Here is an 18,096-nt window from a genome sequence, read left to right as displayed (position 1 = left end):
TACAAATTACTGAAGCGCCATCTGAAAAGTTCACATGTCTGGGAAGCAGATCCAACAGAGACACTGAATAACTAAACAAGGCTAAGGGATGGATTTATGACTGCTGTTTAGTTTGGGGGCTGTTGGAAGACACTGCAAAATATTCACAAACACTTCCAGAGCTTCTGTTAAATGAACACCGTGCCTGCAGAAAATGGAGTATTTATTATAGCAACTGATGAGACTTGCCAAAGGTAGGGAGTTTCCAATAAATAGGATTCTAGGTTTAGGAACAACCTGTTAAAGTATCTGTATGTGTAATTTTATTACAGCATCTGCTTTGGCTGAGCCCAAGGTCTCCAGGGCAATTCTGAACTTTCAAGTCATCTATAGAATCGAGTGGTTTCATCTATGTATCTAACTTCAAAAATGAAAAATATGACAAAATTCAGAGAAAATTATGTTTAATCATGTTTTACGAATGACATTCATGCGGCTTTCCATGCTGACAAGAGTCCCAGAATGTTTTCTGAAATGTTAGAAATGCCTTTAGAGATTTTTGGCATTTCGCAACATTTGAGTGTTTTTTTTTTCAAAACAAGGAAGAGTCCAGAAACACTATCAGTGGTCTAATTTATAATAAGATGAGGTGGCCACTGAAAAAACACTCAAGTAACGAGATCTTGCATACGCTACAGTTTTTTGGGAATTTACGTAGTATATAAAGGCTTTGTTTACCAAATTAATGGCATTGTATTGCTCTCCATTTAGCTGTAAAACGCTTAACCACACTGCTTTAGCTGTTCAGCAAAGCTGTATTTCCCTCTGCTCTATTTTACTTTTAGTAACAAACAGCCCTAATTTACTTTGTGGGAACCCTGTGGCCCGTTTCCCTATCTCTGGTAGTAAGCAGAACTCCTGTTTCATAGGAAAGGGAAGACTGTGCAGCTCTTCTGTCCACAGGGCCTCTCTGTCTGCTGGGTGAGACAGAGATGAGCTCTGCGAGCGCTGCCTCTGCTAGGAAGTGTTAAGAGGGTATTATGGGCTTGGCAGAGCTAAAATCAGTGACCAATACAGGCCACAGATTCACTGGCCCTGAGCGCTGAATGGGAGCAGAGCAGCAGGCTCTATCTGCTAATCCCTACCCCTTTCTTTCTGCACATCTCCTGTGTGACAAGGAGAGATCACGGGTCACGTTCTGCCCCAGCTCCAGCCCTTCCTTCACAGTTGCAAATCGAGACACACTTCGGCAAAGCCGGGGTGCCAGTCAACAAAAAAAAGCCACAACACAATGAAAGCCACCAAATAGTTAATAAACTATGAAATCATGTGTAGATAGGAAAGTGGGAGGAGAACTACCTAAGACCTTATTTACAAAGGAATAAAGACATAAAAGATGACCTTCTGTGACCACTAAAGGGATAACTTCATCAGGATATATTTGCGCCAGAACATGAACAGACTCTTGCATATCAATCACACTGAACTGCCAGAAACTTTACTGTAGTCATTTGCAAGGAGTTTTGCATGAACAACATGGGTTGGGTTTTTTCTTTTTTTTTTTTTTTCTTTTTTATTTTTTTGAGTGCAGTGTTTCTCTCTGACAGACAGGTTGTGAACACTACTAACTGAACACTGGAATCCTTAAACTTTGGATCTGATGCCTTTACACACTGGGAAGAAAATTAATATACACTGATCAGCTAAAGTTCAAGCTCCTGCAACCACCGTGCAAGCCCAGTCAAAAAAAAAAAAAAAAAAAAGAAAGTAATTTTAAAATAGCCAGTGTAACTGTGCATTGTTCTAACATTATGTGACAAGCAGTAAACCACCTATAAATAGCCATATATTGTATCTTTGCCTCAAGACAAATTGCTGAACGACTTAAAACCCACCTACTTTAAAAACAAAATCCCTCCTTTTCCAGAAGAAGCATGCCTCTACTGTCAGGTGCACAGAAATCACATCTTCTGCAATCCCCCCATTATTCTTGTTATAAGGTGTACTTTACTAGCTATAATATGTGCATATTGTCCATGTTCTCCAAAGGGCCGAATATGGGAGGACACAGTAGATTTTCATTTCCAGCAGGCTGGAACATGAAATGAGGAGATATGTGTGATGTGGGCAATTGACACAGGGTTTCATATGTGCTGGTTTTCCCAGAAAGGCAGCACGTGAGTGATCAGCAATAGTCCTAGGAAGAAATGGGGGGTAAATAGTGCTGTAGGTGCGGGAAAAGAAGTAGAAACCAGGTACTCTGCGTACCTAGCATCCATGCATTAGTCTGGATGGAGGGTATACTTTATCGGCTACTTCCCTATTGTCCAATGAAAGTATTTAATTAATTAATTCTGATTTATTTAATTTCAGAAAGCTAGTAAAAATGTGAACCTTTGTCCTAGAAATGTTGGCCCGTGCTGTGCAAGGTCACCTATGCGCATTAAGAAAGCAGATGGAGGAAGTGGAACAGAGCCCACGGCTAAGCCACATTTTAACCTGTTAAGCCACAAAACCTGTTGTCTACCTACGTGTCGTCTTATCTGCATTGCTTTGCCTTCCTTAACATATGGCTAGGGAAAGATGGATTTTTAAGACATTTATAGCATGGTATACAGAAAAACACTCCACTTTTTTTCATCTCTCTCAAAAACACTTAGCGCACCAAGAGTGGAGACTCTTTTTTTTATGTAATTGCTTTAGGTGGATCAATTTTATTTTTTTCCTCTATATTTTCCAGGCTACTTTAAGCACATAAACAGAATGCTCCTGCTGTCCTTTTTACACTACAAAACCCCCTTACATATATCAGTAACATCATGGTGAATTGCAATAACAACAAGAAAGCAAAAGGATTCCTGCTTAGACTACTGGGGTTTGGAGATGAGTCAAAACCGGACAAAGTACTGAATGGTGACTACTGTCAGCAGCTGGCTTCTGCCAAAAGCCTATAACCCTTCGCAGATCCAGAGCGGGAAGTTTACATCATCAGAAACATCCCACAAACATCGACGGATGAAATTCAAGCAGTGCCCACAGGACTACTCGGTGGCACAGCACTGCTGACCCCCACCACATCACGTCAACACAAAACCAGCTACAGAGATACATGCCCCGAAGGCTTTCCCATCCCCTCTCCGCAAGTTGAAGGCTAGGTTGTACAGCACACAAAATACTGCCATACTTGAGGAAAGGAACAAAAGTGAAGTGTCTGGTAGCTCTTTTGGCTTCGTTGCTATTGTTGCTATTTGTTTATTATCATTTGTCATGATTTATGGCTGTTTAGAACAAAACAAGCGCTGGTTTTGAAAGGTTGCTTAATGAAAGGAACAAGTTTCAACTTTATTCCCTTCTTTCAATGCAATCAGAGGTTATGTTTATTTAGAGAGCTAACATTTATACAGATTATGCACTCTCAGTGGTTCCATGCCAAAAAATACATGACTAAAATGGGTCTTTCCATCACTCTCTCAGTTTTGGCCTATGATTGTTTTTACAGGAACTGGATCTTTTAAGCAATAGCCTCTGGTAGAGTAAGGAGAAAGCACGGCACCTTGTGCAGTAATTTGCAAACCATGGCTCCAGCAAAAGGATACGTGAAATGCATTTGAATCACTCAACTGCCCAGACTACCCCAAATACTATTTGATTAGGATAACTGCCAGTGAGAGTGGGAAGGGTCATCGAGCAAAGCTGGATGATAGGGGGGAAGGTCACCCGTTTAAGGAAGTCGAATTTTTACGCAATGTGAGACTTTTGACTGACTAAACCATTCAACAAACTTTTCAAAGTATTAAAACAGGAAAGTAAGAATTATTAGAGATAGCAAAATGAGCTGGAAAAGTCAGTGAATAATTATTTGAGTTGTAAATTTGCTTTCGTTGTATGTGCTCCTCATTATCCTGCTCTTGAAAATGTCTGAAATATTGCTGTTTCTTAAGCGAGCGGGGGCCTAAGACAGAAATGTTTGTCTCATGTTTGTATGCAAGTGCGTATTTAAAACTCTTTTTAAAAATTCACTCACAGAAAAAATGGAAAATTATTATGCTCTGAAGGATCTACCTGGCCACTGTCTTTCTAGTAACAGATTATCTTTAGGTGTAAATATCCAGCCTGATAAATGCCCTGTTTATCAGTCAGTGAGTAGAAATGATACAGACTCACGTGACTAGAGAGTGCTTGAAAACTCTGTTTTTTCTCGGTTGAGTATCTTTCCTAAGAGACAATGGCTTCCCTATGGAACCATTCTGCAAATTAAGACTGTATGAAAAAAGAAACATCTTTCAGCTTTCCAATATTTTTCCAGCTGAAAAACAGTGACAGAGCTTAAGGATGTGATTTTTTTTTCCCTCCCCTCCACATTCTCACACTTTCTAAATGTTTTCCAACTGGCAAAACAGTCAGTGTTACTTGGTGTTCTTTCCTGCCTTTAGAAAGCAAGCCAGTTTGAAGTACAGGAAAGCCCTGTTTGAAAACAGTGCTAGTATTTCTCTGTTTTGAACTATTTCGGGAGAAGAGTAGAATCGAATTATTTTTCTTTTCATAACTATGAAATGAAAAATTCACCAGTTCAGACAACATTCTCCTCTGAAACATCTTCCTGAGCTTACCAAAAGCGTATTTTTAACTTGCAGGTATTTTTCACTCACCTTTATACAGCACTCTCTATTTTAGCCAAGCCTATCTTACAGAGTCACACTCTCCCAACAGATTTTTCGGTATTTTCCTTTAAATAGAGATCTGTAGGCTCATTTGCATCAACAAAGTGTTCATTAAAAAGGATTAAGCATGCTTAAGTTCCACAGCCCCACGAAAGAAAGCAAGCCTGAACACCATGCACCTTGTCTCCATTGACAGTGACAACCCAAGCATCCTAATTTGGGGGCTTTTTGCCTCCCATACATCAGGAAACCTAAAACTTTCATAATATGGCACAAATTACTGCTTCAGCAGGTGAGTAAATAATCACCGCTGAGTTCTTCCCTGCACAACATTTACCTCAGCGTTGTGTGTTGGTGGCATAAAATGTGCTGCAATTGAGGGGCAGGAGGACAGGAGTTGGCCTCAGCTCTGGGGGTGCCGAGGCCAGTGATGCCAGGGGGCACCAGCCAGCTTTTCCTCCTGGACAGCCATTCCCGTCTTTCCCCTGTTCCTTCTCAAAGCAAGATTTAAGCGCCTAACTCACTTTGTCTCACCCCTTTATGAATGGAACCCATGGCTTCTTTCGGTGGCTGCAGGCACATAACGCCCTTGGCATGGGGTCTGGGACTGCTGGTGGAGGTAGGCGTGCCTCAACCCTGCTCAGGGAAGGCTTGCAGTGTGGGGAAGCTCCCCCAGACCCAAACAAGTGGGAGAAAAACTTGATCTGGAAAGACAGTGGGGATTCCTTCCATCTCCCGAGCCTGCATTTTCGTTGGGGAGGAGGTAGTTGGACTCATTTCTATGAACAGATACTCCCCGTTTCAGAGACAGAGGTAAAAGATGCTAAGTGAGAGCAGGATCCAGAGGCAGGTGAACCTGCTCTGCGTCTTCGCAGAACATGCACAACTCCCTCCCTCAAAGCGAGAAAAATATTGTGACACGTTTATTTGCTGAGCTTAGCCCTCTCTGGTCTTTCATGTAATTGCTGCAATTAACTGGCATGCTGCTATAAATGAAGATTTCTCTTCAAACAAAGGAGAGCAGGGTTTTGACTTTCAACATATTTCTGATCACCTACAATCCTACAAAGTTTACTGAAGTGGTTGTAGGGTTTAGCAGCCTTTCATCCTGTAATTAGACATTGTGTCTCAAGAATTATATTAAAGCTACAGATGGAAGCTTCTCAGAAGACTTAGTAAGTAACTGAAATGTGCAAGACTCTCTGTATTCAGAAAATCTGCCTGGAAAGCTCATAAGGAAAGGCTTTCCTGCAAGATTTTCTACACTTCCTACTTGAAGACAGGCTGGAAATCTGAGGAGAGTCTTTCTGTTCCAGCTGAGGTGGGTAGGTGCCAGGGTTTTAGGAGGCTGAGGGAGAGGCGAGGGGAGGAAAATTTCCTTCAGAAAGTCGGGCTCATCTTGAGTTTTCAGAAGAAGTTAGGATTCAGTTTTGTTTTGTCTGAACAAATTTCTTCACTTTTGTTTTGTCTAAACCATCTGGCTGAAATACAGCATGAGCTTGGCTTGCCTGAGAAGTCACACTGAATTAATAGGTCTATTCACAAAGCAAAGTTGAAGCCTGTTGTAAATCTCCGCAAGAGCTAATCTGCTCCGTGCACCTCTTGCCAGGCACGCAGGAATCTCTCCTGCCCTGCACGAAAGGCCAGTTCAGCCCACGTTATTTGAGATGTGCTCACGCTGGGCTTAACCCAAGTCCAAAGCTGAGCTGTACTTTCAGGATGATCTTTGGTCCAGGAACATCAGTCAATATGAAGTTATTTTCATGTGAGGTGCTGCATCTTCCAAAAGAACAGACTTCATTTCTCCCTGCTTGTGTTTGAGACAACTGCAGTTCCATTTTTAAGTTATTGAGATAGTCTTCATAACCGATAACTATTTAACAGGCTTGGAAACTATGACCTGAAACTGGCTAGTTCTTGAATGGGAAATCATCTGAAAAGCTTAAGCAGAAGTCATGGCATGAAAGGCAAAGCACCTGGCAAATCCTTTACTATGTTTTCATCCCTGAAGAAGAATGCACACGTGTATAGAGGTGGGCACAATGTGCTTGGGTACATGTGATACAGAGTAAGACTCCACCAGAGGAGTAGGTCTGCAGCTACATGTGCAATTTGAGTAACTAAGTAAGCAGAGATATGAGCATGTAACAGTCCACTCACAAGTAAAACGATCAGGTTGAATCATGGGTTATGGTCAAAGATATTTCAAGTGCAAAATTTAAGAAGCTAAGAAAGACAATGGGAACAAAATTGCAGACAATTTCTAAAACAGCCGTTTTTTCCCAACCAAGCTTCGAGCGAACTTTTCAAGAGCAAGAAACGTAGGTCAAGGCTATGCAATGCAGACAAGCTCAGAACCGCAACGCTGTTCCACAGAGAAGGGTGCCATGATCGCACAGGATAAGTGTGAACACTCAGGACATCTCCCAGAAGCTCCAACCCACACTGCTTTTGGATTTTGAGACCAGGAAACCAGAGGGACCAACCATACTCGCTCAGAGGTACGCAATGGTTCCAATGCCAGCCCTACAAATGAAATACACACCTGCCCCCACCCCAGAAAGCGGCATCAGTAAGACAGCAGGAAAAACATCATTTTTAAGAAAAAAGGTACAAGCCGTCAGACTTTAGTTTGGCTTCGCTGTGACTACCGTGTAAACGACACACAAAATGACTTCTACCAGTGTTTCGCTGCCACCCTTCTCCAAAACAGTGATGGGTGCTGCATTTTTCAGGTGCCTGACTTGAAATAAGGCAGATTTTTTTGTTTTCAATCCCCTAAATGCTTCCTCTCTCGAAATCAGTCCCTGGATAAGGTGTCTCATGCCCGACGGCCACGGCCAAGGCTCTTTCAGTAGAGTAGCTCTGTCCTATTCTGTGCTACCAAGAATAAACACTGTATGAGCCTAAGTGCCAAAAAAGAAAAAAAATCCCTCCCTTTCATTTTTTTCTTTCCTTGCAAGGCCAAACATGCTGTCTTTGGATAGATTTCAATCCTGCTTTAATTCATTAAAAAAGTGAAACAAAATCACCATTTACATCCTTGACAGCTGGCAGGTTTTATGTGTTCTTACTGCTCCTGCCAAGTCAAAAAAAGTTTTCATTCAACTCTGTCATGGATCTTTGGAGTGCTGGAAGTGTGAGAGATGTCAAAATGTACTCATAACAATGACATACAGTACCTGAAGGCAGGAACGTATTATGCTAATGTACTAGTGTAAAGGAAGTTACAATTCTCCTTTTTACTAAAAAAAAAACCAAAACACCGCGACAACATCAGAAAACATACCAGGCCCGAAAGAGGGAGCATTTTACTTTGTACAAAGCCTTCTGACACGTTCCAAGAGCTTTCTGTTCATCAGACTGCATTCCAGGACATACTGGGGGGCGGGGGGGCACGCAAAGAGCTAGTGTTTATTAGCATTTCTTGATTCCTATTGCTTCTGTGAGATGAGCATGGTCATGCGGTTCAGGTGCTGGGAAGGGCTGCCAAAGGCTAGGGGCAGATCCTGCCGCTGCTGCAGGCCCAGTGACATGGAGGCAGGCACTCTTTCCCGCCGGGTATCAGGGCCCTGGGCAGGAATAGTTCACGCTCGTACGTGATTATATTTGCAATATGCCGCACAACAGGGCGCTGAACGGCAACATTATAGTGATTGTAAGGCAGTGATAAACAGTGTCTTGCAACTTCTTCAGTAGAAATACGGAACAGAAATGGGCTCCAACTTATATTTTTCTGTGGCTCTCCCATGGCCCTAGTAAGACAATAACAGAAAGAAAACCCCTTCCAAATAAAAAGCAAACACTCAGGTAGCAGAGCCAAGGCATGATGCAAACTCCCAACGTTTTATGCCACAACGCACGTAGACCACAGCCTAGATCACATTGCACAGAATCTATAACTTGCAGGCATACAATCCAGCCCTATGCATCCAAGCTGTATACAGTCAATGTATTTCTTTGCCAGAAAGGGGTTGAACAGAAATGCCTGGCAGCTGTTTGAACTCTGTGGCATTAGGTAAAGTTATCTAGATTACAGTTCAACAAAATCTCAGTTGCCACTTGAATTTTGATGGGGACAAAGATAAATTAGAAATTGGACCTCCTGAGATTGCATTTCCTTCTCTCACTGGCCACCCCAAGGAAATGCAAATGTAAGTTAAATCCACCTAAGCACAAGCCTTGAGAGGCAAAACTTTCCACTTCCACCCTGCACAGCTGTTTACATTAGAGAGAAACAACGGGGGGGGGGGGGGGGGGGAGAAGAACCCCATGATATAATTACAACCCATGAGCACACCACTGCTATCATTTCCAGAGGCATTTGGGAGGGAGCTGTTGCAGCTTTCAGAACTGAAGCCTCACTCACAAGGACAGATGCCAGATCATTATTCTTGGCTTTAAGATAGAAAATAGCTTACGGGCATAAGGTGCTATTTACTGCCTCCAGTACATTTCAAAGAACAGCTATCTTGTCAATCATATACTCTTTGTATTACTTGACTAGGTCATTTTAATTTTGCTGTGGTTAGTTATTTTAAAATCAGTGTTATTCTATGATCAGCTACCCCTTATCTATGGTGGTGAGAATAGCTTGGGGTTGTGACTTGAGGACCACAAATATGACTAGTCTTGGCTCTGAAACTTTGAGACCCATAGGCACAGTCTTTTCTTACAAAATGCAATCATTATGGCATGCATATAGCCCTAAGCTATTTCACTTACTAAGCCAACAACTGCTTAAAATGGCAAGCTGCTCTTGGAAAAATCAACTTGCTGCTTTTTGCCTGTACAAGATCCCTTTTGATACACATAAATTTTTTAGAAAATCTAAGCCTAGGGCAATTGTCTACCTGAGATAGTTACAATAGGATAATAAGTAGACTCTCAGTCACATTTCTGTGCTCATCTTTAACGTGCAGTATTATGGATGCAACAGGCAGAAATGATTTGTTCTCCTCAAGAGTTACTTTAAAAGAAAATAACACCACACAAGTGGAAATGTGGCTTTATGTGCCTATCTGGTGTGAGGGACATCAAAAAAACACTAGCCTGAAGGAGCAGGAATTGTGCCATGTATTTTATCAGAACTGGTTGTGGGAAGTTCGGAAATGCAGATGTTGAAGATGTAGGCACATCAACCCTCATCATCTTTTGGTCATTTGTTTTTAGGAAGGAGCACAACACCCTGGCTCTCAGTTCACTGTGCTCCTTGTGAAGTCCTCACACAAGTGCCTGTGAGCATGTTGTGAAACTGAGGGGACGAAAAGAAGCCGCAGAAGGAATGGGCTAAGCTGGAAAAGCAAGGATCACTGAAATTTATTTCTCCTTTTCCTTCCTTTGCACTTGTGAAAGTTGTATGTAGCAATAGGAGAATAACCTGGCTACGAATATGGAACTCCTCATTGAAAGGAAATGTGAAGTATCATTACAAATCACTCGCATTAATTCTTAATAAAATTAGGTCTATGCCAAGCCAAGGCTCACAGAAGACCTTATGACTACACCATTGCGACTGAGCAGACACTACCTACTCTTTGGGTAAGGAGTCTAGAGAGTTGCTGCTCTCCATCAACAGAGTAGTGAAAGTGTATTTTCAAAGAAGGAAAAATAGAGGTGGAAAAATATGGTGGCACTGCGTCCTGATGTTGTTCCAGGATGTTGGCTTTCGGGCTCTGATCCAGCAGAGAGGTTTGCAACCTCCCCATTTCTTTTTGTGTATTAAAAGAAAAAAAAAAAGGCATCTTTGGAATCATAATATATATTTCAATCTCTTATAAGAAAGTGAGTCTTGAAATAAAACATTTCTTCAGATTTATTTTGATTACTTCTAGATTAACTGACAGGTTGCAGATTTCTGTAGACCCATCAGGTTATGATCGTGAAGTCCAATATGGTACATATAAATGAATACCCAAAGAGTCTTCATGAAGAGGCAAAGCTCTGAAAGCTGATCAACCAACATGAGGTCCACACATCGCCTCTCCAGTGGCTCTGGTTGCAAAAGCACATGATTTCTGAGAAACAACAGTGATAATAGTCATGCATTTCCTACACTGAAATTGGCTTTCACGGCTCCTTCCTCAGCAGGTTGCAGTGCATGTCACACCAAAGGCTGGCTGTCCTCCATGCGGGAAGGAGCGCCTTTCACCAGGCTCTGATGTGTGGTTGGACACGTGCAAAGTGCTGGCAGCGGTGGGGGCTCTGGAAGCCTTCAAGACAAAAGGCACTTTCAGAAAAAGTAATATTACTTTTATTACCGAGATGATGTGAAACTGTTTATTTTATTAGGTATCTTTTCAAATCATTTAATTATCATATTAGTTGTTTTCATAGCTTATATTCAAAGGGCACAATTGTGTGACTGAATGAAAGATTGCCTCCTGCCAATTTCATTGTACAAACAGCCTGGAGCTCTCGCTGCCTTAAATATATATCCAGAAGTGGGCCGAATGTGTGTGGGAAGTGGAGAGAGACTTTGGAAACAAAAGGAGCTCTTACCCAAGTTCTCTTTTTAAGACTTTTGCTCGCACATCAGCATTTTCTAAAATAGATAATGATCCTTTGAAGACTGAAAAAAAAGTAGTTCTGTACTCTGCTCAATGCTGATCAAATGATTTCACAGTTGTTTACAATCAATAAAATTTTGCTTTGGCCATATCAAGGTAAATATCAAAAAATCACAAAATTCTGTGATTGCACATCTGGGAAAGTTCTCCTTTTCCACATGAACTATAATGCAACCCTGGAATATTGGGACTGCCAAAAAGCATGTCTCTACACCATACAAATGGTGCAGTTGCAAAAATTATTAACCTATGAAACTTAAAGCTGGCAGAGTTATAGAAAAATTATATAGATCTGTAGAGAAATTGGTAAATAGACTTGTTATCAAGCATTATTATTTTTTTTTCTATTCTAAAGTTATTCTCCCTTTGGATCAGGCAGCTAAAAATGCAATGGCACAAGAATTCCAAAATATTTCTGGAAAGGAAAAATGCAACTTTTAGAAGATGCAATCCACTGTAGAACACCTCTGCATGTCAAAATTATATTCTCCCTTTTCCTCCTTCCAAAGAAGAAACCACATTGTTCCATCAGAGTAAGCCTTTTGATCACAATTCAATTCCATTTTTCAAAACTGCATTTTCCAGGTGAAATATTCTTCTCACAAGAGGTTTGGTCGATCCTCTCCCTTTTTCCTCATCTGCTGGTATATCACACTGGCAGGAAAAGCATCTCCAGCGTGTTGGAAAAACCTGTGACCATGTACTCTAGGCCTTATTCAGAAAGCCCCGGAGGGTGTCAGACTAGTGAGCTCCAGCTCCGTATTTCTAGCTGGATGTTCCACAGAGGGACACGGGGTGTCACCGCAACAGCTGGTGACCATGAAGTGCCTGCATAGAAGCTGCTGTGCCTTTCCCAGCAACCACAGCTGCAAGAGCATTGCTGTTTGCTGACATACTGAACTGTTCCTCCTCCAGCTGTGCTCCACTGGACACTTATAAATGAAATGGAGGACAACAGCTGATAGCACAGTGACACTCATGTTGGCCAGCCAACAACTGAAAGTTGTCTCTACACACGCCCTTGATTGGACTCGGTGTCCTTCCTTTGACCCTCAGCTCCTTCCTCTGACTTTGAGTAAGGAATGTAAGTACTCCCAGCTATTTCAATATATCTTTTTCCTATTTTTTTTCAACATAGAGGATATTCCTCCTTCATTGCTCATACTCATATTTGTCTACCTTCTTTAGAAGTGAACACATCTTGTGGGTGGTTAGTGAGTCTGAGCTCATCTATTGGGAAGGGTTCATGAAATACTCCGTACTGCTGAGGTAGCCTGTGATAGCAACCTCCTCACAGTTTGTTGGAGGATTTTCTTTCCAATATCTGAATAAAACACACCTGCTGAAAAGCCTGATCCTATAACAGGACTGCCCACAAACTGGTCTAATATGGCTAGAAGGACACGTTGTCAGAGCTCATCCTCTTGTATGGTACAAAAGAAAAGGGAGAAAAAAACCTTACTGAGCACTGAATTTCCCAGAAGAATACAGCTGAGCTTATCTGCAACTGAGTCACAGTTGGTTGTGTACCTTTGCCTCAGATTCACCCTTCCCAGTCCATCTATGAGGATTATACTTCACACAGTTGTTTAGATGGTCATTATCAAATATGACACAATTTGGGAACATAGGATGCTTATTATTCCAGGATGATTTCTTAATACATCACTAGCTTGTTTTTATGTTCCATTAGATGTACTGGAATGGCTGTTGGGCACCTGAAGTTGATGCTGAGATGGCTCCTGTGCTTGGCTGAAGCCACCCAGGGAGGCACGTGGGCAAGGGGAGCAGTCCAGCAAGGGGTCAGAACAGGTCTCCATCTACCCAAGCCAAAAGGGTTTGGGAGCACTGCTGAAAGAAAAGCTTTTAGTAATTACAATAATCAATTGTATACTCTTTGCAATTCAATTTGTTGCTCTCGTGCTTTCCTGAGGTGCCCGCTGCCAGCGGCAGACAAGTCAAGAATGGCTGCAGAAGACAATCGGGGGGGGGGGGGGGAGGGGGGACGACGACACCACAAAGTGCCCCACACTATTATCAATACACAGCAGCAAAGTGCTCCTTTGTGCATCTTGCATGGGAAGAGTCCCAAATGCAAAGCCAGAAACCTCTGTGATAGATCAAGAAAACAGCTCTAAATAATTGGAAAGCAGAGAGAAAACCAGATTTTCTCCCTCTATAGGGTATTATACAGCATGTTTCTGTCTGAACAACAAAAATTGTCAGGAGGAAAACTGAAAAGATTGAAAACAAGATCAAAATACTGACAATTCTAAACTGAGTGCGAGGAGTTTTGACAATGTGACTACCACATACCATCAGACAAACAGGCAAAGTGTCAGATGAAACTACCCTGTGAGAAACAGAATCTTAATTAGGTTTTAAAATGATGGTTCATTACATACCATTTTTTTAATGACGCTGCTCTGAGCACCTCCCCATCCTAAAGACTGCTGCCTCTAAAAAACTAAAGCTCAGAATGGGAATATCAGTGGTGGCTAAAGGGGAAGGATTTTTCTCTTCCTCAATTTCCCACCATGGAAAATGTCAACTAATGAACACAAAGAGCAAGGCAACAGCTTTCAAAAACGCAGAGTCAAGCTTACCTGTGGCCCACCTCTACAGCAATCTTGTTTACCCATCAACACCTCAGGAACAATTTCTTTTCATTCACATTCCTCAACAGCAGCCTTTCTTATATGGTGTACCACATCCTAACATTAATTAGCACTTCACTGGCAGGTTAAGTATCATTTTTCAAAAGGACCACAATTAACAAAATAAAACAAATCCCTTTTTAGTCAAGCAGCATTGCTTCTTTGCCTCTCTTCAAAGTGATGGTGTCAAATTGTTACTTTCCTCTTGCAGCTTGCTGTAAACCAGCAACAATGGAAATATTTTCCAATGCATGACAGTTTTCACTTGCCTACTGTTTTTCACCTGAATATTTTAAAACACTTGGCAAAAGCAAAGGGTGGGGAAGGATACTGATTTTCTTTGATTTTTCTTCAGTTTATATGGGGAGTTGCAAGCAAAGAGGTGGCAAATAACTTGCCTCGGGTTACAGAGTGACTCATTGGCAGAGTCAGTAATAAAGCCCGGTCTTCTGGACTCTCTGATTAGTCTCTTCACAAGATAATCCAACAAATGTGATGATTTCACTTCAATTTGAAATCTGGTAATGTGTCTTTCTTGGAAAAAAAGTGTTCTGTTTGTGTTGGGGAAACATCCTGGTTTATTCATTGTGTTGATACAGTAAATTGCCAGCCTGTCCAGCCTTTGAGATCGATGCCAGCGACGGTGTGAATGCAGTGCTTATGAATGACTCTCACACTACCATCAGCTTGAAAGCTGTCCAGCAAACTCAAACATGAAACTGTAATACTACAGCAGTATTAGTATGCAACAGCTGGGAAACCATAGAGGTCTTAATGGCAACGAACAGAACATAATCAGTCAAAATACTCTGTATTTCTTTGGTGGTTTGCAATATGATCTTCTCTCTGTGGAGAAAATCCTTGATGGATGGGGCTTAAAGATTTATTTCCCTATTTTTGGAAACAAATTCAGTGCAAAAAAAAATTGTTAAACTAAGTTTTGTCTATAAAACCAGCTTAGTTTTGCCATTAAAATACCATGGCTGAAAAGTGGCCACAAAACAAAAATATTGAGTAGTGGTGGTAATCCAGCTCCCTCAGGGGCAGGCCAAGATCCTCATGGTGCCATGGTCTCTAGGCAGGATTTTCTGGCTGGATTGGCTTTTCTGTGGATGGCAAGGGCTTCCCCTCATCAGGGCTCAGGAAAGAGCACGGAGGTCTGAGACAGCCGCCCCCAGCGCTCCCACGAAGCCCCATGACAGACTTGCTGGTGCTTTTTGATTTTGCTGGGTGGGCCTTTCAGTTGATATTATACTCAGAGATGGAACAGAAAGCAAGCTTAGAAAAATACAGTATTACCTCCAAAACACAAATTTCTCTTTTGGGCAAAATGGTTTATCTCAAAAAAAGGGGGTGGGGGGGAGGGGGGAGAGAGAAAAAAGAAGCCCTCTCCTCCCCCTCAAGTGCTCTATAGGGCCAGCTCCTTCCTCCCGGGGGAGACAACAAGGCAGTGCCTTCAATGACTTGTCCTCACAAGCCAGTTAAAGGCCTTAAAAGAGACTTCCAAAATCGCCCTAAATAACCTCAGAAAGGAAAAGCTAATTTGTTACATCCAGTTCAGCCCTGTTTTGGGTGAAATGTGGCAAAGCCACATGGCAAGAGGCACTGCGGAGCCCACCCTGTGGCAGCACCTTTGCAACGCCTCCCAACACCAGCAATACCTGTGCTTTGTAATGAACTTTTAGGGCCTCCATGTGAAAATGAGTGCCATTGACGAGCACCATTCTCTCCCTATTAAATACACCTGTGCTGTGAGAAACTGAGTCCTAGTGTCTTTTTAGCACCTGGGAAGAAGGGTGATGTTACATGTCTATTGAAGATTACATTGGTCTCTCAGGCAGACCTTGTGTTGCCAAGCTTGGAAACTGTCCTGACTTTTTGGGACCCAGACTCATATGGCACAGCTGGGATTTAATCAACCCTGTCACACAAATGTCTCAGCTGCATTTCTAGACCAAAAAAAATAGGATCTGGGAGAGCCATCACAAAGGGACTAAGAGCTATACTGGAGGTATCTCCCCTGCAGGCATTATTCCTCTGAATAGGCCAGAGTTTAGGGCAGGTCAAAAGAAAGCTGCTGATCTGGAAATAATGGTGCATGCCGGAAAGACCCCGCGGTCCTGCCCGGCCCCCCAGCTGCGTGCCCCCTCCAGCCAGCAGCACAAAAGGAAACACAAACAAAGATTAGCTGCAAAATTATTATTATAGCTCCCTGGAAGTATTATTATTATTGTGTTCAGGTCATTAAAGACAGCAGTTTTGTGTCAGAGGCACGAAGCAGCAGTTTCAGAGACACTCTTGGGAAGGGTAGGTCTGTGCTGCCTCAAAGTGCTCACTGTTGTGCTGTTTTCCAGTCAGTCTTGCTGAAACATAACCTCTGATAATGCATTCTAACAGTGTTTGCCATCAAATGTCAAAAATAAGTCACATTTGCAAAAAACCTAAAAATGACACCGTTTTACATGCCATGTTTAGATGCTGGACAGCCCAGTGAAGATCATCCCAGCTGAGTTTCAGTATATATTTCCTTCTAAACAGAAATTGTAACAAAAATCCTCCCTTTACTTTGTTTCATTATATGTACCAGAATGGTGGAGCAAGCTTTTCAACAGGCAGATTTTTTTTCTAATGGCTATAAATATTCCCTATCAACCTGCTACTAATACCTTAGTAATGCCTCACTAAAGCCTTCCAGCCAAATGGCAGATACAGTCACCAGGTGTAATTCTAACTTTAGCAGAAGTCATTTCACATGTATATTGCATTTTAAAAACAACTAGGAAGGTCCAGTGAGAATCCATTTTGTTAAAACTTCCCTGAAACGAGGGTCAAAACGCTACACCCAGCTGCACAGGGCTAAGGGAAGGGACCCTACCATCCTCCCCCATCAGCTGGCTGCTCCAAAGCTCACACAAAGCAGAGAAGGATCAGGAATGGAATAACACTGGGCACTGTTTTGGTTTGACTCATCTCTGTCTTAAACTTTAGGTTTTTGGCCATGTACCTGGTAGGTATAAAATGTCCCGTAGAGGAAATCAGCAGAGGCAAATGAAGTAACTCATGGCCCAGAAGCCCCAAACAAAGTGAGGGCCCCCTGGACTGCAGGCACTGGGAATGGTCCTATTCACCCCTCGCCCCACTCCCTGAGTTTCTGCTCACAAATTCACTACAGGCAAAGCACTCAAAATCCTCCCATCTTGGAGTCTCTGGTCACACTAACACAAATCTCAGACCTGTAAATACATTTCAAGTCTACTTGCACTGATACACCTGTACTGTACCACGTGACCTAAGCCATCAGCCATAGATAACAAAAGAGATCAGAAATGGAAGACCTCCATATAATCCGGTGTCATTAAAAATACCAGTAAAATGGCACAATAGCCACCTTACTTGTGACAAGCTGACACTTGTAAAGCTCCCAAGGCCTGTGGAAATGGCTCAAGAAATAGAGATATATACTTCACAGGTGAAAAAACTATCCCATAGCATTGCCGCAGAGGTACACTAACCAAAACAAAAGACCAACTCAAACAACTTTATTACACGAAACAACCAAAACCACGCAACAGAAACCAACGAGAAACAGGGGTAAACTGAAACCAACCAACACCCCGATAACATTTAGGACGTAAGAGGTTCGAGGCCTCAGCGGGGCAGGGCACTGCTCCTGCACAGCACCACACACGGCAACGACGACCCGAAGTGCGCACACAGACACACGCGCCCACGAAGGGGGACGCTCGCTCCCTCCCTCCCTCCCGTGGGCACCCACGGGGCACAACCGCTCACCCAGGGCCGCGTGAGGGCTCGCTCACGGGGGAAAACCCAGGAGAAGATCACTCACCGAAGGAGGCGAGGGCACCCCATCCCGGCAAGCTTCCTCAGGCGCCGTCCCAGCCTGAGGGGAGAGGCTTCAGCAACCACTGCTCGGAGAAAATGGCTCCCAGCGGGCCTCCGGCCGCGCCCTATTTATGCCCTGGGCGGGACCTGCGCGGTGGCCATCGCTGGCCACGATCTAGAAGCTTCTCCGCGCCCAGGCGCCTCATTGGCTGCGGGCCCCGCCCGGCGACCGAGAGGCCCCGCCCCTCCTGCTCCCCCGGCCGGCTCCCGCTGCGCCGGCCCCGGCGTGCGCGTGCGCGAAAATGAGGCGCGAAAAGCCGGTGATCGCCATCTTAAAAGCGCCGGTCTTCATGGGCGGGGAGGAGCGTGCCTGTCACGGGTACATCC

The 18,096-nt window shown here is 43.1% G+C and overlaps 1 long non-coding RNA gene across 1 annotated transcript in view; it reads right to left on the bottom strand.

The window, feature by feature from the left end:
• LOC148051582 (uncharacterized) overlaps positions 1-17,861 on the bottom strand; it is a 29,236-nt gene extending 11,375 nt beyond the window's left edge. Inside the window, exon 1 of the long non-coding RNA XR_015700038.1 lies at positions 17,714-17,861. This is a non-coding gene — a long non-coding RNA (uncharacterized LOC148051582). The remainder of the gene's footprint in view (positions 1-17,713) is intronic.
• Positions 17,862-18,096: the final 235 nt, after the last annotated feature.

The sequence above is a fragment of the Nipponia nippon genome, unplaced genomic scaffold, assembly GCF_047370975.1.
Source record: "Nipponia nippon isolate SJK-2023a ecotype South Korea unplaced genomic scaffold, ASM4737097v1 scaffold_6, whole genome shotgun sequence".
Taxonomy (NCBI): domain Eukaryota; kingdom Metazoa; phylum Chordata; class Aves; order Pelecaniformes; family Threskiornithidae; genus Nipponia; species Nipponia nippon.
This window is presented reverse-complemented; position numbering and strand designations above follow the sequence as displayed.